Raw genomic sequence first — 27,546 nt, 5'->3', positions numbered from 1 at the left:
TCAGTTGATGAGCTGCAAAGTGAAGCTGTGACAGAAGCAGCACAGCTGAAAGGGAGACTTATGAGATAGCAGGGTTTGAAAATATGATCAAGATTTGCACACTTTATGTTCTGTCATTTGCATCTAATGAGCTTCTATGTGAGTATGAGGTGCTTCTTTTGGGCCATCAACTGCTTAATGACTTCAATTCCTGCTTAACGACATCACTTCTGATTCTCAGCAGACACAATGAAAGCTATCCAGCCTACTATATAAAATGTGTTTGTCACCCCTGTTCTAAACTCATGTAATTTAATCATGATGGCCATGAACTGGGGATTATAGATTACTGGCAAAATTGCCTGTCAGTATAATACAGGGGTGCCCAAACCCCAGCCCTGGGGCCACTTGCGGCCCTCGAGGCCTCTCAATGCAGCCCTCAGAGAGCCCCCAGTCTCCAATGAGCCTCTGGCCCTCTGAAGGTTTGTTGTAGCTCACACTGCCCCGATGCAACTGCTCTCTGTGTGAGGGCGACTGTTTGACCTCTCACGTGAGCTGTGGGATGAGGGCTTTCTCCACTGCTTGCTGTTTCACGTCTGTGATGCAATAGTGGCAGCAAAGGAAAGGCTGGCCTTGCTTTGTGCAAGGCCCTTTATAGGCCTTGAGATATTGCAAGACCTTCATTCATTCATATAAATTCATCTTTAACATATACATTTATGTAAACTTATGTAAATTTATTCAAATTTTAAATGTAAATTAATTCTTTTTTCCCCTGACACAGTGTCAGAGATGATGTGGCCCTCTTGCCAAAAACTTTGGACACCCCGGATATAATAGAATACAATCCATTTCAGAGCCAGGAAGCAAGTCAGATGAGGAGAGAGGCTGGAGAGCATAGAAGTTTCCTTTTGGGTGCCCCAGAAGGCGAGTCATCACTGGGAGAGAGGAGATATGTCATCCTCTGAGTGGCCCAGATCATTCTTCCAAAACTGCAGTCACTCCTTCTACTGCTGAGTCATTCTTGGGAAGCTAAAGAGATGAGAGTTTCAGCAGCAATGCCTGGGATAATTCATGAGATGTGACATTCCTGGTTTTTGTTTTCATTTTGTGCATCCTAAAACTGAGCATTTCCCAAAACCATTAGGAGGGTCCTATGTAGATGGGGGAGGAGGAAAATGAGTCTGTACTATGAGACACACTGCCTCCCCACCCCCACCATTTTCAGGATGCATACTGCACAGGTGCATGTTTTCTATTCAAAAGAAAGGATATACCCAAACCCAAAGCCCTGAATCTCCAAAAAACACATACCAAACTGATGTTCCACAACAAGATGAGATACTAAACACCTCTTGGACAAGGCTTGTTAAAAAAGTGAGATTCAAAGACACTATGATGGCTTAAGATACTGTGAAAGAGCAAGCAGTAAAGGAGCAACAAAATACTGTGGTTAAGAATTTCATTTACTATGCTGTGTTAATTTTTAAAAAACTACATCCCTCTCTTCCTAAGAACTGTGGTATAAAATGACTAATGGAGCAATCCTATGCATGTTTACTCAGAAGTCTCACCGAGTTCAATGGGACTTATTCCCAGGTAAGTGTGTATAGGATTGCAGCCTAACATATTAAAACCTAACAATACAAGAATTCATACATAAGCATTCAGTATCAAACAAGAATTACAAAAAGAGCAATATAACAGAATAAGAGGCAGTGAGACAAAAATAGCATCCAACAGGAACCCTCACTTCAAACCTAAAGTCCTGGGGAAAACTGTACTTACAAATCAGGGGAAGGAGAACAAATTGGGGGCCAACCACATCAACAGCTGTTCTCAGTCAAGAATTGTGTGGGCCCAGTCAGGTTGGGATGACTTTCCAATAGGCCAGATAAACCAGTTGCCGGTTTGGCAAAATGTGGCAGATTAACCATGTGCCCACCCACTCTCTGGTCTTGCCCTTCCTTGTGCCCCCAGTCCCTGTGGTGGTAACTACCTTCTGTTCCCTCTCCTGCCATTTCAAAAAGACAGAGAGAAAGAGGAAATGTGGAGAGGAGGAGAGTGAGTGACAGTGGCCTAAAGCATCCTTGAGGTGGCTGCTCCTGCTTCCACTTGGCCAAACTGCCCTAAGGCCGGCTCTGAGAAAGGCATGTTCTGAGGGGACATGATACTCAGCTAAAGTTAAGATTGTTCATAAGTGGTCTGTGCCTAGATAACCTCGTGTGCCACCTTGAATGTCATGATGGAAGAAAGGCATAAAATAAATATATTTTGCTGGCTGCTTAAAGAAATTATATTTGCAGTCTACTAATACTTACCTCTCCCACATTATTTACTATGAAGCATTCTTATGTGCTTCAGTTTGAAGTCCCAAGCAGACTTTCTTAGAATAAAGTTCCAGTTAGATCAGTAAGATAGAACTGTACTCTTTTTATTTTTTCCCTGTCCCTTTGTATGTGGTACCTGACTAAGAAAATTCAGCAAATTTTCAGCAGTTAGATAAAATAACTGGCAGGGGGAATGGGCGGGGGGAAAATTTGGCTGTAATTGATAAAATTCTTTGACTTTCGAGGCTATTTGTAATTTTAGCTGCAAAGCTCCAAACATCATTTTAGCTGTCCCTTTGGTATTTTGCTGAGGATGTTACGTTGCTTCAGCAACCATTTCTAATTATCCTGGGATGCTGGGCAAACAAGATATTCTTCCTAGGCTCTGTGAAGGTCACCCTTACATTGTGACGCTTGAGTACAGGTTATCATTGCAGCAAGCCAAGTGATCAAGCACACAGAGCTCTGCTAACATTTCCATCATTATACAGATTCCCTCTGCATTACGCTTAGGGCAATGTCGGGGAACTGCTTACAACGTAGTTGTGCTGTCTGAGTTGATCATTGTAACTGTAGTTTCAAACCTTGCTAAATTCCCTCATCTTTTAAGCTAGAGTGTGGACTGACATCTCCATTAACAATCTGTTTTAATCACTCACAGACAATACTAATTGTCACCAAGTAACAGAACAAAAAGAAAAACTGCAGTAAACCATCCATAGGGACAGAGGAGACTCCAAAAAAGGACTAGGCATATGAAGGGAGAATTCTGCAGTCAACAAATCAAAGAAAATTATCTGTCAGAAGATGAACTATTATTCTTTCCTATAATGGCTGATTCTTTGATCATTCTACTTAGGGCTTGGTTAACTAACAAGCGATCTTTTAAGGCTCTCTGCACTGCTAATGCCATCAAATAAGCTGAGTGAGTGGATTTCCCCACAGTCTGATTATACTGCTTTAAAGTGGGCCCCAAAGTTATACACAGAGGTTCCCAACACTAAGGAAAGTCAAGATTAGTGAAGGAATGCAATGACAGCTCGCTTGGCAAGTGAGGCAAAGCTGTGCAGCTGTGATCCACTTATGATTGCAATTTGTAAAATCTCCTTAAGGAACACAAAATCACAGAGTTGTGCCAGTGCACAGGTCCTGAGATTGCTCTTAGCATGCTGGAGAAGAGACCTTCCCCCTTCTGCCCACACCAGCAACAGCTGTTCCATGGCAGTGGGCAGGAGGAAGCAAGCATACATTAGTACTAATGGCTTCTTCTGTACTTTACTTGTCAGGGTCCCAGTACTGATACAAGAGACTGTTGCATAAGACCCCATGATTGCCATGCTCAGTCCTTTGTGCATTAGTAACTTCTAGATTGGATTATGGCAATGAAATATACATGATCCCTATAAGTCATCTGAAGGGGCTCTCTTCCAAGTGCCACCTTAATCCCAAGTTAGAGGGGTGGGGGTGTAGGGGGTGGGACTGGCAGAGCCCCATGTCAGACCACGCAGCCCAACATGAGGCTTCTTGATTCTGCACCAGCTAAAGAGCCACTGCAGAGTCAAGTATCCCCACTGTGGGGCTACTTACCTTACTCCGGGGAAGGGGACAAATGTCCCCTTCTTCAGAGGAGCAAGTAGCAGCTGCCTGATTGTGCTTAGGATGACATAGCAGCCATTTTTGGTGTTGCGGCAGCCCCATTCTCCAGGCAGCTTAGGATTGGGCTGTAGTAAGTCAGTCAGTCAGTCAGTCAGTAAGTAAGGGGCTCTTTTTGAGGATAGTTCATAGGCTTTCATTAGTTCAGAATGCTGACTGGAACAGAAAGTCTGAAACACATAAATCAAATTTTATATTGATTTTTAAAACAGCCTAAAACATCATAAGAATCACTTCACAAAAATGGGCCACATGAACCTGCCCAACCCATGAGATCAATCAGTGAAGCCCTGCTCTGTATTCCTTGCCAACTGATGTATGGTAGGTGCATTTGAGAAACAGAGCCTTTTCTATGGCAAAACATCTATGTTAAAACAGCAAAACAGCAGAAGACCCTACTGAAGGAAGCCCACGTGGCCCCATCTGCTTGCACCAAGACCTCTCTCTTTCCATGAGCTAAATTTGAGCACTGTTTTTTTAAAATGGTTTTTGATTTGTTTTTCTACTTTTGCTATTGTTTTAATTTATGCATTTTGATAATGTTTGATGCATAGATTTAATTTCCTACTATATTGTTTGCCATCTTTCCTTTATAGAAAGGTGGGATAAGAATGCTGAAAAGAAACAAGATCAGGCTGGTAAATTCACTACCCTGAGATTTACCATATGAAAACCTGTGCTTGCCACAATGCAATGTAATTGGAGGCAAGGTATTTCCCTGGCTCTGTCATACACAGCCAACAAGATTTCTGCATTTGACTTCAAGAGAACTTGCTTATTCAGAACTCACAAAAATTTCTAGCAGGAAGGGCTTATTTGCATGGGAAGAGAAAAAAGATTTTTACAACACATGCACCCTCTTAACTATGTTTAAAGGTAAGAATAAAAGAAAGGAGCATGGCAGATACATTAGCTTACACACGTGTCCATAAAGAGATATTTTGGGCTCACCAGATGTGACCCACTGCACACCAATTTGGCTGATGATTTGTACATACACTGGGGAGCTTCAAGATTAGTGAGCATATGCCTTCCCTTCAGACCACAGAGAAATGGCAGGCTTTTGTATTCAGGTCAGACTTCTCTCTGCATAAACAAAACTCATTAACTAAAAGGGTGAAAAAGAAGACACAAATTCCCAAGGTTAATATTCCCTCTTGCCATTTGATGCATCCATCAATAATGCATCCTACTTCCAAGGAGATCAGGATGGTATACACGGAGTCGTCTCTTTTCATCCATCCATCCCGTGATGTAGGTACAACTGCAAAATTGTGGTTTGCCCAAGACCACCCATAGGCTCTATATGGTTGGTTAGGATCTCCCTCAGTGATTTTCAACCAGTGTGCCACTGTTCATTGGTGTGCCATGAATGGTCCGCAGGTATGCTGTCCCTTTCATGGAATGCAGTCCATTACATTCTTTGTTGCAGTTGAGTCAATTTTTTTAGACACTGGCTCAATTCAAAGCCTGGTCAGGGGATGGAGGAATGAGCCTGTCCAAGTTTGCCCTAAGCTACAGGGCCACTCAGCTCAAAGTGCCCCAGGCAGGATGCCATGGGAAAAATGATGCCTTAAACAGAACTACTGAATTTTTATTTATCACATTTTTATACCACCCTTCCTCCAAAGAGCTCAGGGCGGTGTACACAGCTGCTCCCCTCCTCCTTGTCCTCACAACAACCCTGTGAGGTAGGTGGAGCTGAGAGAAAGTGACTGGCCCAAGGTCACCCAGGAAGCTTCCTGGCTGAAGGGGGATTTGAACCTGGTTCGTCCAAGTCTAAGTCCACCTCCGAAACGATGGGAGTTTCTAAGGGGCTGCCTCCATTGCCCTACTAACAGGAGAACAGGGAATCCAGGTTGGTGCTCAGGAAAGAGAGAGGCTAGGGATGGCAGGAAGTGCTCTGAGGGCTTTAAAAGCCCATTTCAAAGTCAGTGAATCAGGAGGCTGAGAGTTCTGGCTAATCCTTATAGAAAACCCAGGGAATTGGCCTGAAGAGGAGGAGATGTTAACCAGGTGAGGCTTTAACCACCTCCCTTCTCTAAAGGATACCTCTGAGGTTCCTATTTGCTAGCAAAAGGACTGTCTCCCTTCCAGACAGAGTGGGTGCCCTCAGAATAATCCTACCCTCAGAGTGGGTGCCTTCCTCATCCCTGTATGTATGGTTGTGAGAGGTGGACAGAGTATACAAGGATTCTTGGGCTTTCACCTCATCACCACTCAGTTACTTACTTCCTAGTTAGTTAATCACTTCCTGGTTTGCACTTGCCCTGCAACTCCTCATTCTTTCAACCTCATTCTTATAGTACACTTCAACACCAGAAGAAACCTTGGGCTTGCATGCTCCATGTCCTCTCATGTGCTCAGAGTAACAAGTTACTTCATTCTGTATCCTTTTCATATTTCTGTTGAATCTACATCTTCAAGCTTCCTTGTCTCAAAGTCTGTCATGTAAGCTATGCGAGAAACCATGTAATACATAAATCTCACCCCTGAGACAGGATGCCTCAAAGAACAAGAATTGTTTCAGGAACATATCCAACCCAGCTGCCATTTACAGAAACATTCTCTTTGTTGTTTGCATCATGAACGCAGACCCAACTGTTGAGAGCAACATTACTGTTTAACAACTGTGGCCAAAAGACAAGCACCACAGTCATTAGGAAGAAAGATGAGTGGCAAAAGGATACTTTGCTGTGAGTTCTTTAAAGTAAAAAAGTCCCAAAGTAATCAAATCTCAGAGATCCTCTATTTCTTAACATGGTTTTGCTTCCAAAGCATGTTTGTTCCAGCATGACGTACATCACTCACATAACAGGATCCAACAGGATTCATTAGGTGTGCTGCTCATTAGAATTTACTAGGAACTCCACTATTCTAACTATCCACAATGTTATCTTTTTCAAACTGACTATGGAGAGAAAAGACGTCACCTTTATATATGAGTACAGTAAAGTGCCAGCATACTTATTAAAATAATATACTCTGTTTCAAGTTACTAAATAACTTAGATGTGATGAAGGAAAAAAAAACACACTCCAGATACTTATCTCTATAGAATTCTTTGCATGTTGGAAATAATATTCATCATTTATTGGCTGAAACATTGCTTTGACCTTTTGGAGGGGGGGACAGAGAGTGAAATACTATTGACCCAATCCTATCTGGTCACCAGTGAAACGTGCATTGTGCCAGGTGCTTTATGGTAGTTATAAAGCAGCTGTCAGTTCAGTTCAGTTCAGTAAGACCTTTATTGGCATAAAATACAGAGAAAGAACAAGACAAAACAAAAATATACAAAGACAACACAACATAAGCATAAAGCAGCTGTCAATGGCACACGCTGCCTGGCCACTGGAGGGGAGGCTGGAGCAGCTTCCCACAGATGGCCAAACGGCCACCAAAGTAGGCAGACAGGGGAGACAGGAGAGGATGGGGCAGGGTAGAACAAGGAAGGGTGGGCAGAAGGGGACCGTAATAGGGGCATGGAGAAGGGCGGAATGAGCCCAGGAAGGGGCAGGTTCAGTGGCAGGGGCGCCTGCCGAATTCTAACTCCCTTCCTGGGCCTGTTTTGCTTTCATGGGTCAATGCAGATCTGTACCAGCTGTAGTTCTGGCACACGTTTGAACTGACCCATGGCGGTTGCTGGGGCTTATGCCAGGGCAAATAAACTAATGTTCCCTTACCCCAAGGAGCCTCAACAAGCCCAAACTCTCTTGTGGATACAGCAGAGGTCGTGCTGGCACCACTGCATCACCATGTGGGAAGTTAGGACTGGGTTACATGTTTGGCTTTTTTGTCACAGGTATAGGTAGGGAAATGAGAAATGGGACTTGGCACACTGGGTACAGCAATGAGATGAACAGGAAAGCAGGAGGAACTTCACCCTGCACTGTGGAGAGGACCTCTTTTCTGACTTGTCAAATCAATTCAAGTTATCTAAGGCTACAATCCTATCCACACTTTCCTGGGAGTAAGTCCCATTGACTATAATGAAACTTACTTCTGACATGCATAGGATTGGGCTCTCTGTCAGTGGTTCTCACACATTTAGCACCAGGACCTACTTTTTAGAATGAGAATCTATCAGGACCCACTGGAAGTGATGTCATGACCGGAAGTTACATCAAGCAGGAACATTTTTAACTATCCTAGGCTGCAATCCTACCCATACTTACCCAGGAGTAGGTCTCATTTACTATCATTGTTAAAAGAATACACATAGTAGCTTGTTAAAAGCTTGTTTCCCCAAATGCAGTGACATACCATGGTAGCATCAAGTCTAATATATTAAAAATAAAATACTGAAATGAATGGGGACCCACATGAAATCGGCTCGCGACCTACCTAGTGGGTCCCAACCCACAGTTTGAGAAACACAGATCTAAGTTAATGTGTTACAAATGTGTAAAGAAAATGATAAAGAGCAGTTGTGAAGACTACTTTTGGGATTTGCAAAAATGTCAGCATGGAAACAAAATGTAGCCCAGTTCACCTCAAACGGAAATGAATAACTGTCAGTCACCATATAACTGTATCTAGCCCGGAGGTAGAAGTCATCTGTCTTTTGAAGCTATCAAGTCCTGTTACTATTCTACAATTTAATTTGAAGTTACAGTGTTTCCTGAGGGATTGCTAAGGGATTTCCTGGCATTATCCGACAGCATCATCTACATAGCAAGTGGCTGTCAGGAATTTATCGCATGCAAGAGACAGCTAAAAATGTTCATGATAAAAATGTTAGTTTATTACTAGTAAAAACTGATAGGGCAAAAATGAAAACAGTTGTAATTCACTGTGCTTTCTGCTTCTGATTCATAAGCCTTTAACTTACAATATGCCGTTTTACAACAGCAAATCTTATAAAGAAAACTACATGACAACTTCACTTTGAGCCACCTGTTACCTAATCTATAGATGGAAAGAGTGATAGATTCAACTACAATATCTATTTAGCAATTGGCAAAAGAGAAGGTAATAATATGCAAGCCATTTATAACTATTTCACTTCTATAGCAGGCACCTGTTAAAAGTGTGTGATAACATGAAGCCCTAGAGAAAAAGGAAATTCTTTTTTTTAATGAAAAGAATGAGTGAATACACATAAACTTACTATTCAGTATTTCACAATCATATTTTCTGATCGCTCTGAAATTTAAAGAGCATTGTGCTTAGCCACTACAGTATATTAAGAAAGAACATTTAGGGCACAATCCTAACCCCTTATGTCAGTGCTTTCCAGCACTGGCACAGGAGTGCCAATGGGACATGTGCTACATCCTGCAGTTGGGTGTCACACACAGAAGCCTCCTCAAAGTAAGGGAACGTTTGTTCCCTTACCTCAGAGCTGCATTGCCCTTAAGTCAGTGCTGGAAAGCACCGACATAAAGGGTTAGAGGATTGCACCCTTAATTTTTTGGCAATTTTGTCATTTACGAAACAGGTCCAATAGTGGTGCTCTTTAAATACTTTTTTCAGAAAGAATGGGGCTTTATTAAAGAGGAAGAGATGGCTTACAAACTTCTGACTCTAGGCTACAGAACCTGAGCAGTAGCTCTCAAAACACACAGACCAATTACTGCCTTTGTCTGGATTTATTGGCATAATAACCCTTTCTCCAATGTTGCTATCCCTCCTGAATTATGTGTGTCATCTTTCAAAATAGGAGGAATTCTTCACCTTATAGGTTGAGTTCATATCTGAAAAGCTCTAAGGGGACCAGTGTGTTTGTACTGGTAGAATGTTAACCTTAAAATGCATATACAATTACAGCCTTGGGCAATTCATCATCTTGCAGGCTCAGGTTCCTATCTGCAAAATGGGAGTAACAGCAAACTATATCACTTAAGTGTTGTAAAGATGAACACAGTAAAGTCTATAAAACACTTTGCAAGTTAGATGTGTCACATAATATTACAATTAAAATATAAAATGCTTTAACTAATTAAAAAAAATAAGAGAAGAACAGCTATGAGTACAGTGGCATTACTATGAAGATACTGGTGGTGTAGGCCACACTGGGTGTCACTTTCAGGAAGGATGACATCACACTGCCTGAGCCTCCATTCAGTGATCTTCAACCCGCTCTGGGTTCAGTCACCTCGCACTCGTGCCAATGATCGTGTCTTCACCACTTGCTGGAGAGAACACAAAGCAACTGGGCCTGCAGCAGACCAAAGTTCACCAAACCGAGGTGATCCAGAGGCAGGCTGTTTGCATTTGAAGTAATGCAGTAGCCCAGAAAGGCGGGGATGACATGATTATGTCATTATGTCACCCCGGAACTTCTGGAACATCGAGCTTTTGCAGGTAGGTGCTGTAATGGGCGCACCCATCCCAGGGATGCCTCTGCATGAGAATTCCTTCTTTGAAACAATAACTTTGAAAATCAAAAAAGGTGAAACTATTTTTCTGCTCAAAGTTCACACATGAACTAAAGAACCAGAATATAAATGTCAAATTCTTCCAGCTCATTCCCTAACCTTCAAACAATGGTGAGCATGTTTGGAAACATGACATCTGAATCCTGCCCATATTTCTGCTGCTTCAGTATATTCATAGGATTAATAGCGCACTCTCTCACAGCTATGCCGAGAGCATAAATACTGTAGTAATATGAAATAATGTAGTAATATGAAGTGCTACATGAACAATAAACAAATAGTAGCAACAACATTATCAGGGGCTCTGCACTGCATGTGTTGCCCTTGGGGAAGAAAGCATTTGGTATGGCTTTGGTGTACAAAGAAAAGAAATTAAGAACCACTAAAAACAATGGACTGCTCAGCCCTACATGTTGTAGAGACTCCAGCTGAACTCATACATAGCAGGAAAGAATACAGGCACGTGCCTCCGTCCATCTCCCAGATGCAGCACATGCACTAGCTCCCACCTCAGCCACTTTGTAATATCTACTATGAAAATATAAAATCTGTTTCAAAATAAACAATCCACCTACTGTGGTGCCTAATAATAGGATATGTTTTGTTTTTCCCAGATTGTTTACACTCTGTTTTACAATAGTATACTCTGTGAAGCCATTTTCCCCTAATTAGTCAGAACTCCTACGGAATAAAAGAAAATTAACTGTGAAGTGTGAATATAAAATTTAAAATGTGGAGAAAATGTAGTATAACTAATATGCTAATACCAGTTTTTAAAACATGCAGGTAGACAACATTCTTCATATTTTGTATTTGTTACTTGCTCATAGGCAATGTTACTTTGGGCATGGGGAGACTGAATTCTTGTGACCTGTCTATACCTAGATTTATTTATTGTTTTTACTATTTATGACCCATGGCCCTTCAGAACACTGTGCAGAGTTCTGCTGAGATGGAGTTTTGGGGCAGTCAACCCGTCGATGACATCAATGCCAGATGGCTAGCACATTTCAGCCAACAACATAGTCAGTCTTACTCACACTGATTGTGTGAAGCTAGCAGAGGAGGACACCTCAAAAGAGGGGGAAAGAATGCACAACGGGTGGGTGAATGGGAAGAAGAGAGAACAAAGTGGAGCCTGAAGAAGGAAAGGCAGGAAAGGATGGAGGAGAGTAAGCAGAAAGTTGGCAAAGAAGTACAACTGAGGAAAAGGTGACGAAGAGCTCTCATAGACAGCAGGATGGAGAGTCAGGGAGCAAGAAGAAGAAGACAGTGGATGCAAGAGGAGAAAGGTGGAGAAGGCTGAAGTAAATTATTTCATTTCAGACTGAAGGACTATTTTGGTTATCCGAAGTTTTGTTATAAACTTCTGTCCTTACAAAATACATTTCAATTATTGCTCAAATGCACTGATTTCTCAGTAGCAGCAACATTTTTGTCTTTAGAGGCAAAAAACTAAATGCACTAGCATAGATCAAGGATGTGCTCAGCTTGTTTCAAGTACAGTATACAGTTAATGAGCAAATTATTAAAATGCATGATGTTAAGAAAAAAAAACATTATTCAATGAGGTTACTTTTAGAAAATTAGATTTGCACACTGAAACCATGTGCTTTAACTTTAAAAAATAATAGCCATAATAGTACTTCAGCAGCCTAACACAGATCTGATTGACTGAGCAAGCAGAATCACATTCCAACAATTTGATGGAACAGTATTTTAATATTTTACTTAGACGGAACTCAAGTCTTGGATTGCTCATCTTCCCAGATTTGATGAAATGCCAACCTGCACTCAATCCCCCTTCCCTTTTAACAAATAATGAATGTTATATTATTGCTGCTGACAAACCATATCACTGCTGCAAGTGACATGCTGTAAACATATTGTACTGCAAACCAAGCACTCTCTGAAGAAGTATAACATCTTCCCATGTCACTTCCCTCCTCATGTAGAATATAAAAGCTTCTAACACGTTTGTGCTGTGTGACAGATGTCCAAATGTCCTCAACATTTACAGCAGTGTTTCTTTGTTCAGAAAACTATGGTACTGACAGAGTCTTTTTTTAAATTCAAGAACAGAGCAATGATGGGAAGGACAAGGAGAGGAAACACAAATGTACTTTAATGCACATTCAGAGGCCTTGTCTCACCACAGACTTGACTCATGATTCACAGCCAAATCCTAAAGGCAGCACTGCCACTGGATACAGCGGCACCAAAGCGGTCACCGCAACATTCTGTGGCCTCACGGCAGCTGCTGAAGGTCTCCTCAGGGGAAGGGGACTTTTTTTCTCCTTCCCCCGGGGAAAGCCCCAAGCCTGCAATGGGGCTTCTCAAGTCTGCAGTGGCTATTTTGCCAGCGCAGACTTGAGAGACTCCGTGTTGGGCCTTCCGGCCCGACATGGAGTTCAGGATCTGGTGGAATAGGGCTCATACCACTGGTACTAAAGAGCTCAAGATTGGGCTTTCACTTTGCAAAAAGTGAGATTATACAGATTGAGATGACATACACAAAGTGTTTTGAACAATCTAAAGCAGAGTTTCTCAAACTTCATGGGTCGTGACCTGATTGTGGGTGGGTTGCAAAGCTGCAACTGACAAGCTGAACAATATGCAAAGTGAAACTGAACAATACAGTGTATTTACTCATGAGTTACTTGGTTCACTGCAAAGGGCAGGTCGAGAGGAATCCAACGTCACGTGAATGAATGAATGCACCCCCCAAAAAAACACCCAAGAAGTAAGTCCCTCCCTCCAAGCTGATAAATGTATTGAGCTCTATGGAAAGTGACCAAGCCACATGTTCACATTCATTCACAAGTAAGCAAACGTGCCTTGGCTCATGTGGACACGGAACTGCAAGGCTACCTGAATGGTCCTGATTCTATGCACGTGGAGCTCAACAAGCATTCCAGAAGGCAGTTCCCCTCACCATAGTACAGTCAAAAAAAGTCTGGAGCTGGTAAGAATTTTTTTGTTCCTTTTTAGTATTTGAAATTTAGGTGGGACCTGGTGGTGTGTAATTTTAAAAAGTGGGTTCCAATGTTAATAGGTTTGGAAACACTGCTTGATTGGAAAGGGTTGTTGCCTTGAACCCCCCTCCCACAGTGAGGTCTCATTTCCTCTCCTCAACTTTTTCAGAGCCCACCTGAACTCCAAACGCAACCATAGCTTTGCTTTGGTTGCATCCACAGCCTTTCTGAGTCTTGGAAAGGTTGCGTGCAGTGGTGCACAGCCTTGCAGAGGCTCAGAAAACCTCCCAGATAAGAACATAAGAACAGCCCCACTGGATCAGGCCATAGGCCCATCTAGTCCAGCTTCCTGTATCTCACAGCGGCCCACCAGGGAGCACACAAGACAACAAGAGACCTCATCCTGGTGCCCTCCCTTGCATCTGGCATTCTGACATAGCCCATTTCTAAAATACAACCAGAACAAGGTGGCTGGGATCACGCCTGGGAGGTCTGCAGTGGGGCATTCTGGAGGTTCAGCATCCACAAGTGAAGCAAATCCATGGATGCCGAATCCTCAGATAAAGAGGTCCCATCTGTATTTTAGCAGTGAGCAAACACTACCTTGCCCTGCCTCAAAGTGGCAGCCACCAGTAAGGCTATTCCCTCCCCAAAAGCAATATCCTGCAATTTGATGAATTGTTTACTTTTATGTTTTAATTTTAAGTTATTTGAAGGGTATGTGTTCCGCCTCACATTTTAAAAATATACAGGTCCAGCCTTGTTATATACGGATTTTTTATACATGGATTTGACTCAACACGAATGTTCCCTGCAAATGAGAAGGAATGTGCTGATCCCTGGAGAAGGGGAAAAATGCACCCCTTTACAATCACAGTTTTAAAAACTGCTTTTTACTGTTGCAGAGAGATAGTCATACAAATGATTACAGGTATAACCTAAGTATCCACAGATTTTTCTATGTCAAAGCTGATGAGAAGGACCCTTTAAATTAAAGGAAAACAGTCATTTAATAATGCCAGAGAGAGCAGCCAACTGACAATCCATCAATCATTCTCTGCAATCTTCACTCTTCCCTTCCCCCTGAGCAGTGAAAGAAGGCTCAATGGCAGGGATTATCACCTTCTCCATTCTTTCCCCCTTGCTGGGTCTCCTGGTGAAGGGAGGGATTGCTGCCTCCTAGTGAAGCCTAAGCTCCTGGAGAGAGACTTATGGCCTCTGTGTGCATGACAAAAGTCATCAAGGCTGTTTTTAAATCACCAGAGCAAAGAAACTTTGTTTTTTAAATTGATTTGCTATAGTGCCATCTTTAGCATTGTTATAGCAATGTATGCCATTGTTTTTTACCATCCACGTGGAATGGAACCCTCACGAATGAGACTCAACCTATATATGGAGAAATGCATAACAAGAACCAGTGCTTAAAATTTTTTAGAACATTTAATCCAAAATGCAGAACATAACATATCCTTCTTGACCACCACAAAATGTATCCTTTTTCCTCCTCCACACACTTTTGGCAATTCTTTGTACCCCTTTGTGTAAAGTGTGAAATAAGGTGAAAGTGCAGAGACACCAGGGAATGTGTTCCCACTGAAAAGCCAACTGGGCCAATGCCCCCTCCCTCTAATGTAAATAAAAGTTACACTTTTAATTCTGCCACGTGACAGAACATGAGTGGGGATAGACAGATAGATGTTTTCTCTCTTGGTTCAGTAACTGCATTTTGCCATCTTCCAGTCAGGGCTGGTGATTTCATCTGAGAAACCCTTAAACATGTAGTATCTTCCATCTAAGTATATGCGGGAGATGCAGGAGAACCTGTAGACATTATATATCTGGACTTTCAGAAGGCGTTCGACACTGTCCCTAACCAAAGGCTATTAAAAAAACTCCACAGTCAGGGAATTAGAGGGCAGATCCTCTCATGGATTGAGAACTGGTTGAAGGCCAGGAAACAGAGAGTGGGTGTCAGTGGGCAATTTTCACAATGGAGAGAGGTGAAAAGCAGTGTGCCCCAAGGATCTGTCCTGGGACCAGTGGTCTTCAACCTCTTCATAAATGACCTGGAGACAGGGTTGAGCAGTGAGGTGGCAAAGTTTGCAGACGACACCAAAGTTTTCTGAGTGGTGAAGACCAGAAGTGATTGTGAGGAGCTCCAGAAGGATCTCTCCAGACTGGCAGAATGGGCAGCAAAATGGCAGATGCGTTTCAATGTCAGTAACTGTAAAGTCATGCACACTGGGGCAAAAAATCAAAACTCCACATATAGGTTGATGGGTTCTGAGCTGTCAGTGACAGATCAGGAGAGAGATCTTGGGGTGGTGGTGGGCAAGTCGATGAAAGTGTCGACCCAATGTGCGGTGGCAGTAAAGAAGGCCAATTCTATGCTTGGGATCGTTAGAAAAGGTATTGAGAACAAAACGGCTAATATTATAATGCCGTTGTACAAAGCGATGGTAAGGCCACACCTGGAGTATTGTGTCCAGTTCTGGTCGCCACATCTCAAAAAAGACATAGTGGAAATGGAAAAGGTGCAAAAGAGAGCGACTAAGATGATTACTGGGCTGGGGCACCTTCCTTATGAGGAAAGGCTACCGCTTTTGGGCCTAGAAAAGAGATGCCTGGGGGGGGGGGGGACATGATTGAGACATACAAAATTATGCAGGGGAAGGATAGAGTGGATAGAGAGATGCTCTTTACACTCTCACATAACACCAGAACCAGGGGACATCCACTAAAATTGAGTGTTGGGAGAGTTAGAACAGACAAAAGAAAATACTTCTTTACTCAGCGTGTGGTTGGTCTGTGGAACTCCTTGCCGTAGGATGTGGTGATGGCGTCTAGCCTGGACGCTTTAAAAAGGGAATTGGACAAGTTTCTGGAGGAAAAATCCATTACAGGTTACAAGCCATGATGTGTATGTGCAACCTCCTGATTTTAGAAATGGGCTATGTCAGAATGCCAGATGCACGGGAGGGCACCAGAATGAGGTCTCTTGTTATCTGGTGTGCTCCCTGGGGCATTTGGTGGGCCGCTGTGAGATACAGGAAGCTGGACTAGATAGGCCTATGGCCTGATCCAGTGGGGCTGTTCTTATGTTCTTACGTTCTTATATGCTTCCATATAACACATAAGGTGCTGGTTCAGACAAAATTTTCCCTGTCCAACTGCTGCACATACCATTAATGCTATACACACCATTAATTCAGTGGGGCTGGTCAAACAGGGAAGTACTGTATAAACCAACTGACAGAAAATGAAATCTTATTTTAGAAAAGCAGGAAGCTCTAACCCTGATCAAATCACTTTCCATTTTGCATCTTTTGATAGTTGAGAAATTTCATTTTAGATTATTTTGAAGGGATAGGATTAGATTTAAGCAAAGTTATCTAACCTACTTAGATTAAGGCATTTTTAAAAGCATCCAGCCAGGACAATGAAACCAACTCTGATATTTTTTGTGAATCTAGTACAGTTTACATAGTTTAATACATAAACTGAGCGTTTATTATTTTTTAAATCTAAGAGATCTTTACCTTATCTATTATATATTTATCCAACAAAGTTAGGAAGGCATTGTTCTAAAGAAAACAGAAAAATGGGAAAAGGGAGCATCTAATACTCTATTTGAACTTATTTGGATTGCTGAAACGCCAAATTTCTATTGTAAAACAACCAAAACTTGCATCCACTTGCATCAAAATGCAACCTAGGGCTGCCAAAAGCCTCAGAGAGGATCCCTAAACAAACACTGAATACCCTGCATATGTAATAAACCCTCAGACAACAACTTCCTATTGTTCCAAATATTAATAACTCAACAGCCCAATCATATACTGCTAGATATGTCAGTGCAAAGAGTGGAAGCCCCTCCATCACTGGTTGTTAAACAGATGCCAGTGCAGCAACAGAAAGACCACACACTTAATGGCATGGGGGTATAGACCGGCTATCAGGACAACTCTGCCAGAGGAGATGCAGGAAAAGGGTGGAGGGCAAAGCTGGGGCAGGATAGGGTGGAGTTAGCAGCCACCAGATCTCAAACCCTCTTCCTAAGCTGGACAAGCCTCCAGCTGCTCCGCAACACTACAACAGCAACAGAACTGGCATAGCTTGGGGAAGTCCCACAGGGGGCAATACAGCAACTGGGACCAGTGGCATCGCTAGGAGGATGCGGGCTGCAGCGGGTGACGCGCATAGGGGAGGTGACACGCACTGGGGGTGACACGCTAAAATCGTGGTGGTTAGGAGTAACACCAACATATTATATACCGTTGGATGCAGAATTTCGAGCGGAATGCAATGCAAAAGATCAGAGTGAAATATCTCCTTTCTATCAAAAGTTAAGGCCAAAAAACCAGAGAACAAAAAATGCATGGATCCCTATGGAAAGTGAAAGTGAGCCATATTGTCGTGAGTAGGCGAACCTGACTTAGTCCGTCAGAAAGGGCAAGCTGAGAGGAATCCAATGACACCAGAATGGTCCTGATCCAATAAATGCAGCACCCAAAAACACCTGAGAAAGAAGTCCCTCCCTCCAAGCAGATGAAAGTATTGAGCCCTATGGAAACCAAAACTAAGCCTCGCAGTTGCATTTACTCACAAGTAAGCAAACATGCTTTGGCTGGTGTGGAAGATCAGGTGAAGGAGAGTGCAAGGCTACCAGAATGGTCCTGATCCTATGCACCTGCAGCTATACAAGTGCTCCATAAGGCAGCCTCCCCCCCCCCACCACTAAAAAGGAACAAAACAGAGGCTTCAGCTGATAAGGTGAACTTTTTTGAGACTTGCAAAGCCAGGTGGATCCTGACAGTGATCTGGTTGAAACAGAAGTTCTTAAATTGAACTGGGCAGTGGGTAGGGTTGAAAACCTTATTGATTTTGGAGGGGGCTGTTATTGCAGGCAGGCTACAGAGGAGATTCACTTGGTGGACCAGGGCTAGCTTCTGCTTATTTATTTGTTTTACTTTAATTATTTATACTTATTTATTTTAATTTGCCTGATGACGTCACTTCCACCATGACATCACTTCTGGTGGGTCTTGGACAGATTGTCATTCTAAACAGTGGGTCCCAATGCTAAAAGTTTGAGAACTGCTGCAATAAGATGTTAGTAAGTTGACACCCGGGAGGGGTGACACCACTAGTGACCAAAATAATGAAAATCACAGTTTGGAGGAATAATACCATCATGTTATATATCAATCAATGCGTAATTTCATGCAGAATGTGTCCTATCTTTTTTCTATCAAAAGGTACAGCCAAAAAACCAGCGGGGGCAGAGTGATGGTACATCACCATGCCCACCACCTGGGGTGTTGCCCCACCCACTGCATGGGGGGGAGGGTGACGCGCTGGCATCCTGCTCCAGGTGACGCGAACCCTAGTGACTGGGACACCAGGTAAATCTCACTCCTCTTACTCCTCTAAACTGCCTTCTCTACCAGGACACTAGGTTGAATTCAGCAGCCATTGTGCCCACAGTCCTGCATCTCAGTACAGCAGCTGCATAGGATTGGGCCGTCAAAATACTATCCATCACAATGATATGGACATTTTCAGGAAAAGATTTCACTCAGTAATACCTCTTGCTCTTTTCTGTGTTATGCAGTCTTCCATCATAATATCTTAATTATCCCCTTTTATCATACAGCAGCCAATTTCAACCACTGTGCCGTGGCACACTGGTGTGCTGCGAATGGTCTGTAGGTGTGCCATGGGAGTTTGGGAGAAAGTCACTTATAAGTAGAGCCATTGGGGAATGTAAGCCCCCCACCAACAACATGCTGTGCCTTGTCAATTGTCCAAAAATTGATGGTGTGCCTTGACAATTTCATTACCTTGTCAGTGTGCCAAGAGCTGAAAAAGTCTGAAAATCCCTGTCAAACAGACATCTATGCAATAGAATAGCAAACTTTTCAACCTGTAAATTCATGTGTGCTAGCTTTGTCTTCCACCATGGAAAAGTCACACTCGAGTTAATCATGCCAGTTTTCTCCTCATCCTTCTCAAATATCAGCAAAAGGTTGGCACTGATATTTCCTTTCAGCCTTCTTCTCCTACAGACACCCATACTGGTCAACAAAACTGAATATTCATTTGCAGGAAGGCTGCCCAAACTAAGGGGTCTTTCCAAAATGAGAAAGAAAGGGATAGGTGAAATAAGAACTACTGCCAGACAGGTCTACTGTACCTGTGCCTATCTTTTAGCCTAGTGCAGTGGTTCTCAAACTTTTCCGGCTCGCACCTCCCAATCCTTATAGCCATTGGCCACAGCTCCTCATTACAACACCTCACCTCAGTTACCTCCAAAATGGGGATGAAGGTATTATAATTATACACTAGAAACAAGGCTGCCAGCATGCTGAGGCTGCAATCCTAACCACATTTACCTGAGAGTAAGCCCCATTGAACAAAATAGGACTTACTTCTGAGTAGACCTGGTTAGGCTTGTGCCCTGAGTTTGTTAGCAGCACACCTGGAGGGGTTTGGAAAGGGAGGGGGAAGTGATGAATTTGAAGGGGAAGACTTTGTGTGTATCTGCTAATTGCAAACTGATGCAAACTGAGACCTAGAGACTGGCTAGAATCCTAACCCCACTTTCCTGGAATTAAGTCCCATTGAACACAATAGGACTTACTTCTGAGTAGATCTAGCTAGGATTGTGCCTTTTGTCTTACAATAGCAGCCAACAGAGTACCCCTCCCCCAAAAGGAGGCAGGAGGAAAAAGGGGAATGGTTAAAAGGAATGGGGATTTTTATTTTTAATCAATTTTTGGAGACAAAGCCAACAAGAGTGGCTTTTTTTCTTTTTTGAAGGGTGAGGAAAAAGAGAAAGGTGAGGATACTGGGTTAAGTTGACACAGACCCCAGCCTATGTAGTTTGAGTCAATGTATTTGAGTCAATGGGGCTTACTCCCAGGAAAGTGTTAAAAGGATTGCAGCCACACCCAGCAAGATTACAACTCACCCCCAAGTAGATGGGGGCTGCTCACACACATACACCCCAACTTGCAGATGCCACCCCTGTTCCCCCCAGGCAAGACGGAGGGATGCAGGCTGGGGCATTTGGACACCCCCCCCAACTAGGAGCAGGCTGGTTCCTTCCTTCCCAAGCAGACTTGACCAATCCCAGGATGCCCAGGGCGAGGGGCACACTGGGAAATGTAGTCCTTGGGGCAAGGTTGCACATGGAGAAAGCTCCATGATGATATGTGGCACCTCTGCCTACCTGCCTGCCCGCCCGACCGCCCGCCCAGCCAGCCTTCTCTCCCACCTCCCCCCACCATGTTTCACAGCCCTCCCAGCCTCACGCTGCCCCACCCACCACAGCTGCAGAAAAGCAGCAAGTCAGCAGAGCAGCCCAGCCCCTCTCCCCCCCAGAGATGCTAGGGAGGCGGGACGCAGAGATTGAATACCTCAGGGCTAGTGAATGGCAAGCTGGATTCTGATGACCCAGGAATTTCCATAGAAACTTCTCAAGGTTTCCCCAGGAAGAAGATGGGTGATGGTGAACAAGGTACTCAAAAGACACCCCTGATCTAAGGGTTCTACAGCAGATAGATCAGGGGTGCTCACACTTTTTTGGCTCGAGAGCTACTTTGAAACCCAGCAAGGCCCGGAGATTTACCAGAGTTTTTTTTACAATGTTCGCGCCATCATAACATATAACATTTATGTTTACAATGTATGTTGGTGTACCTTGAGCCCCACTGAGTATAACAGGACTTACTCCTGAGTAGACATGCCTAGGATTAGGCTGTGAGGCTGCAATCCTAGCCACACTTACCTGGGAGCAAGCCTCATTGAGTACAATGGGCCTTACTCCCGGCGTTTCCTCCCAGAGGCACCTGAAGGGGGGGTCGGCACTCCGTGATCTACTCATTTTGCCTCGCGATCTACCGGTAGATCGCAATCCACCTATTGAGCACCCCTGAGATAGATCAATGAGGAAAGTGGTCTCGGAGGACAGGAAGTCTGAATCACAATGGCTTGGATCCAAATGTATTATGCAAGTAGAAGCCACTGGGCAAGTCCCTAGTTTTCATAGATTCCCTTTCCTGCTTCAGACTCCTAAACCACATTTCATGCCATTCTAGAGGGTTCCCTCAGGAGCACCTAATTTCAAGACTGGGCAGGAAAGTTCCATGTGCTCTGAAACTTTCTCTGCTCTGCTCACAACTCTGCTCACAGAAATTAGGATCAAAGCCAGTATATTAATCCTCCCCTTCAAGAATATTCAGTAAATAACTTTCCAAGTGTAGATTTTGTTTCACATGTTGGAAATTGCACATTTGTACAGGTAATTATGAAATGGCAAATTAATTTGACATAAGATGGGCATAAATTAGTCCAACCAGCATGTTTTTACCTTCAATTAGAATTTTATTTTATCAAGGTCACTGTTGTTCATTTGACTTATGCTCTAATTTTCATTAGGTTTTCCAACTGTATTCTACACAAAGCAAAGTTTTAATTTTGTCAGTAATTCAATACCTTCTGTTAATAATTCAATATGTTGTGCCCAATTATTCAGGTTTTATTCAGCTTGTAACCTGCTTACAGGGCACCATTTGCTATAACAAAAAGTCTCACCACTGAAATATATTGTGTTACTAAATGAGACAAAGGCTGCAATCCTATCCACACTTACCTGGAAGTAAGCCACATTTACTATAATGGGACTTAGTTCTGAGTAGATAGGCATAGGATGGAGCCCAAAGTCTAGCCACATACATCCTAAGTAATCCATCTATCTACCTTAGCTCACCAACACTGGTTTCTATGATGTACAATTAGTAAAGGTAAAACATGAAGAAAATAACTGACCATTGACCAAAGCAAACAAACAAATCAACATACACATTTAGAATGCAATCCAATGTGTGCTCTAAATTAAGACCCAAGCCCACTGCGATGTGGTCAAGTGCACCTATGAAAAATTAATAGCCCAATCCTAACCTGCGCTGGAATAGGCAGGCCAACTGGTCTGTGCTGTACCCAACGCAGGTTAGAAGGTGACTGCTGCGCAACTTGGAGTAAAGGGATATATTTCCATATACTTTACGGCATGTTCTTGACACTCCTGGGTCAGCACAAGTCTGCCCGATTGAAGTGTATTCCAGGATTGCACTCTAAGTAAATCTAATTAATCTGATAAAGCAGCACAGGTTCCTGTAAATTTTAAGAAACATTTAAGAGAGCCATTTCTTACATTTTCACAACTATCAGAATTGTCTACTATTTAGAACTGCAGCCGAAAACACACTCGAAAGAACGAAGCAAATAAAACAGTTCTCAATGAGCAAGACCACTTCACATTGAAGATAATTATAATTCCATCTACGTAATGTAGACATAAGTAGTAGAATTTGGGTATCTTATATCATGGAAAAATACACTAATTTCAAATTCTGGGGGAATTTTTGGACTGCTGCAGCTGCAATTTTGAGGCTACTTGTGAATAAGTAATCCTGGTAATGTCAAAGGGTATACTCAGAAATAAAGAATTTCAAGGATGTAATCTATATGCCATTTTTGGTATTTAAGCTAATATTTCAGTCAGCGACTTTAAGTACATTTATCTAGAAGTTAGGGAAAAGGTTACATGTGACAGTTACTATGGGGATACTACTGAAACAATCCCAGTGTGAATTCCACCCCCCCCCCCCCGCCGTTACATTTACAATCTTTTGCCCCATGACTTGGCACCATCACATAGCGAGCATCCCTGCCCCTGCCAGCTACCATTAGTGATGTGGACCAAGAGCAGGAAAAAAAATCTACTTTAAACAACATTGTTTTATCCAATTCCCTTCCCTCAGTTTGTCTTCAGCATCTGAAAGCCAAGGTCACTGTCATCCCCATAACTTCCTGTCATGGTGGGAGCTCAACCTCCAGGGGGCTGGGGAAGCTTATGGACATATTAATCCAGACACAGTTGGTGCTTTGTTTTTATTTGGAGCCAGTCAAAGAGAAAAGGAGGAGGGAATGGTCCACCTTGCTAGGTTAAATTCACCCCTTCCTTCTCTAGCCTTGATCCCTACATTTTCTAGGGATCCCTATGTGGACGCCCTACACCAGTAATGCAAACCCATCTCCTGAGGTTATCATGGGCCCAGACTCTGCCCTACTCCTCGGGGGCACGGGTATGGGGTCTCTATGTGAGTGGCCACAGCCCCACCACAGTCAACTGCTCAAGGGTGCTAGGGGCAGCCACACCCAGGTTAGGGTTTATTGCTGGGCCACTCTGGCCTCCAGCAGTCCAACCCCCTTTCTTTCCTTTTGCTCCCTTGAGGTTCCAAGCCCATGTTCCTACTCACTAGGTATCCATGTTTCTCAGGGCTATGGCCTCTAGATACTGGTTGGCATATTCTATTAGAACCAGGTGTCAACCGGGATAGGTGGTATATCATGTCCAATGCCACCCACTAGAAGAGGACCTGAATGACTGGGAAGGGCACTAGGGACCCCCTGTGGGAGTTCCTCCCTTGAATCTTCTGGCAATCTAGGGAAGAGGTGCAGAAGGGGTGGACTTGTTCCCTCATTCCCTCACCCCTAGCCAGTAGAACCACTGGCCTACATGGTCTTGTCAGCCACCAGGTGCCCCACCATAAGCACCTGGTGCACTAGCCAGAGATGGTAATAAAGGCAAGCCAGTCCCACCCCAGAACATAGGCCACCTGGGGGAAATGACTCTGACCTTCATCAGGCATTTGCCCCTGCATCCCTATTTTAGAAAAGCAGGTGGAATATGGATGAACACTGCGATGCATGTGCTTACCAAGGACATTCCCAAGGGCCTCAACAGAAAGTGGATCTGTCCACATCTCAAGTCCAGCAGACCACCTGAGGCCCTGCAGAGCAGCCACCTACCTGCATAGCCAGATAGGCATCTGCCTCTGAGCAGTCCATATGGGGTAATCCTGCCTAATGAGACCTGCTTGGCCACATACATTCAGGATGGGGCTGGTCAAGGTTGCTTCTCATGCCAAGGTGTCAGTGGTGCAGCCCTTTCAGGACAGTAGTCTGGCCAGAGTTGGATCACAGAAGGCAGCGCTGCCATGGCTCAGTCCTCCTTGGCTAGGTGATCATCCCACTCAACTGCACAAATCATGCAGGTCACGGCCAGTCGCTCCTCTGCCCATTTGACTGGAAGTGTCATAACCCCACTGATCAGCAGGTATACTTGTTCTGCCTGCCAGCCTACCAGCAGAGACACATGCACCACCATCCAGGAGCACAACAGAAGGTCTCTTCTTCCCAGCAGTCAGCCATGCCCCAGTCATATGATTTAGTCAAAACTACAGTTAAATTAGCCTAAAGATGTTTCTTTTTAAATAAGGCTTCTGAGTTTATGGCCTTTTCGATGTAAATTATTTGCCAGGCTGATTAGATTTTACTAGTTTTGTCCTTTCCTAAAAGGTTCTACTGCTGGTTTTGTGTTTTATTGTAATTTTTTAAAGGTTGTTTTAAATGTTTAAGGATATTTTAATGGTATATTGTCATGACTGTTTTAAACATTTTGTGTGTGTGTGTGTGTGTGTGTGTGTGTGTAAGACACTTTGGGCGCCCTTTGTGGAAAAAGGCAGGATAAAAATTGGGTTGTTGTTAATAATAGTTATAGTAATAGTAATAATAAGGATAGGTATGGATATATGAGCAATAAAGAGTTGTTATATAACAGAACTATTTCAATTCAATCCAAAGAGACTACATTATGAAGAAACTATTAATCTTTGAGTCAGTGACAATCAGTAAATTAAGTCTGTTACTTATACAGTGAGATGCTAGTTCAATCAGCTACTGTAGTTCCTACTGGTGGGCAAATTAACCAGTTTCTTGTACAGCATTTTTTAACTTAGTCCCCTGCCCTTAGAAAAGATGCCCTATTTAATTATTTTCAATATCATTTCAAGACTGCATGCAGAATCTTTCATAGAGGCTCAGAAAGTCTTTTTAAGATGATAGTTAATAAAAGTTACACTGCAGTTTGCTAGCGGTTCGACCTTGGAAATGTGTTTCATAACAGGAAGTACAAACGGGGCCTCCTTGCTTTACTTACTATTTGTAATAGTATAAACAAATGCAGTACTGAATATGCAGTATTGTTATTAATACTGTACAGTATTGTTATTAATCAACAATAACAGTATTGTTATTAATCAACAATAACAGTATTGTTATTAATCAATCAGTATTGTTATTAATCAATATTGTTATTAATATGCAGTATTGTTATTAATCAATCAATAACAGTATTGTTATTAATCAAGTATTGTACTTGATTAATAAAGTATTGTTATCAATAACAGTATTGTTATTAATCAACAATTAATTGTTATTAATCAAGAAATACCCACAGGTTTTAAGTGGCATCATAATGGCTTGATTGTGAAACAAAATCAAATGAAAGGAAGCATTTAACATTTCAACATTGAGCATTAGAATTTTGGGAAGGATGAGATGCCATAGCATGATTTTTAACCATTTTAAAAGAATGATGTTACACACCATTCCTAGCCAAAAAAAGATACCACTCATTGTATGAAATCTAGTGGAGAAAGGAGACAGGATACTCCAGCATGCCAACTTTTCCATCAAAAATTTAGAGTTCATCTCCTCCAGAACATAGGAATAATTAATTACATGTGCATTAAAAACAGTACATTTGCAAATAAAGAATATCCTGATTTTTCTTACAGGGCAAAAAAAACAACAACACAAATTGAGCTTTCAAAACAGTTTCGTTCCATTTCATTTGGTCTCTACTGCTTTAGTTATATAACGTCATACCCTAGTGCCAGTTCTGGGTGTTTAAGCTTTCATCTGGAGCTTCCTCACAGCACAGTGTCAGCACTGGATTACAACTTTTTAAGCATGCACACGCAGTTCCTTTTATCATGATATGAAGGAGGTCTCACTTCCCAGGCCCAGCTTTCCTGATGACATAGTTAATGCAGAGAGGCTATGCAGGAGACACACATCTTGACTGCAAAGTGGGGGGGGGGGAGAGAAAAGAATCTCTTTTGCATTAGCATCACCATCCATTTTTCTGTGTTAAATACAGATACAGACATGTAGAGAGGATGCATCTCTCTAGAGTGAGAGATCAGAACTGCATCCTTGACATGTGCCTCCTACTAGTAGTTTGAAAAATGCAGATTGGTCCCAGTTGACACGACAGATTGTGCAATGGGAGGGAGGAAAGACAAGGATGCCTCTGCACTCTCTCACACGTCAAGGCACCAGCTTGCTCCCACAAACAGAGGCATGCAGGTCTCCCTGCGTGTGGGTGCATGCATGATCAGTTCCAAGGGGGTAGGTGGGTGCGTGCATGCAGCCCGGGCCTGCGCATGCATGGCTCGACCCACTCGGAGCTGCAGTTCTCTCCGGCCTCCCGGGTGCAGCTGTTGCCCCCGTCTCCGAGGAAGCCGGCCGCACGCAGACCCGCCGAAGGCACGCCTGGGTGCACGCAAGGCGCAGCGCCCGGGCAACTTGACGGGCTGCCTCCGCACCGGTCTGTGGTGCAGCCTCTGTGCAGGCATCAGTTCTTCCCCTCTCCGGCTGCAGCAGGCGGTGGAGCTGACGGGGGGGGGGGGGTGGAGGCGACTGCTGCAACCTTTCCTCAGCCGGTGTTACCTCGGAGCTGCCTCTTCAGGGCACGGCGGGGGACAAAGCAAAGCCCCGCACGGGGCCAGGTGCTGCCTGCTCAGAGCCAGGGGGAGAAAAGCGAGGGGGGACCTACCTGGGCCGGGCGACCAGGTGCTGCAGCAGGAGGATGCGGGCACTGGCGAAGGATGGGGAGCGCGAGAAGGGGCGAGTGTGGCGTCGCAGGCGGGGTCTGGCCAAGGGAGCTGCTGCTGCTGCTGCCGCCGGTGGAGGCTTGAGGGTCCCTGGTCCTGCCCTCCGCGGGCGCTCCTCCCTCTCTCTGCACGGCGAAGGCAGGCTGGGCTATGCCAAGACCTGGAAGCGCGGAGCAGCCCGGAGCGGGAGCCGGTGCCAAGTCATCCTCCCTGCTGAGCCCGGCTGCTGCAAAGAGGGAGCTCGGCCACTGCCCCCTCCCCTCCCGCGCGCTCCAGGCCCCTTCTGCTCCGCTGACCCTGCCCGGGAGATGCCGCACGCGCACAGAAGTGCCAGCAGAGCAGAGCACAGGAGGACTCTGCACCCACTGCGCTGCTGCGCCCTCCTCCTCGGGTGACCAGAGCAGAGCTCTCCCTGCGC

General features: G+C 43.8%; 1 protein-coding gene across 7 annotated transcripts in view; it reads right to left on the bottom strand.

The window, feature by feature from the left end:
- The window catches only part of OSBPL6 (oxysterol binding protein like 6), a 125,579-nt gene extending 98,428 nt beyond the window's left edge, over positions 1 to 27,151 (bottom strand). For 3 of the 7 annotated variants that reach the window (XM_066612327.1, XM_066612331.1, XM_066612328.1), the window contains exon 1: positions 27,071 to 27,150. The gene's annotated coding sequence lies outside the window, so the exon portion shown is untranslated. Of the gene's footprint in view, positions 1 to 27,070 lie in introns of all 7 variants that reach the window. The other 4 variants (XM_066612326.1, XM_066612329.1, XM_066612330.1 and 1 more) reach the window with 2 other exon arrangements.
- Between the last annotated feature and the right edge of the window lie 395 nt (positions 27,152 to 27,546).

The sequence above is a fragment of the Tiliqua scincoides genome, chromosome 1, assembly GCF_035046505.1.
Source record: "Tiliqua scincoides isolate rTilSci1 chromosome 1, rTilSci1.hap2, whole genome shotgun sequence".
Taxonomy (NCBI): domain Eukaryota; kingdom Metazoa; phylum Chordata; class Lepidosauria; order Squamata; family Scincidae; genus Tiliqua; species Tiliqua scincoides.
The sequence above is the reverse complement of the archived record's forward strand: the minus strand, read 5'-3'. Positions and strand labels throughout refer to the sequence as shown.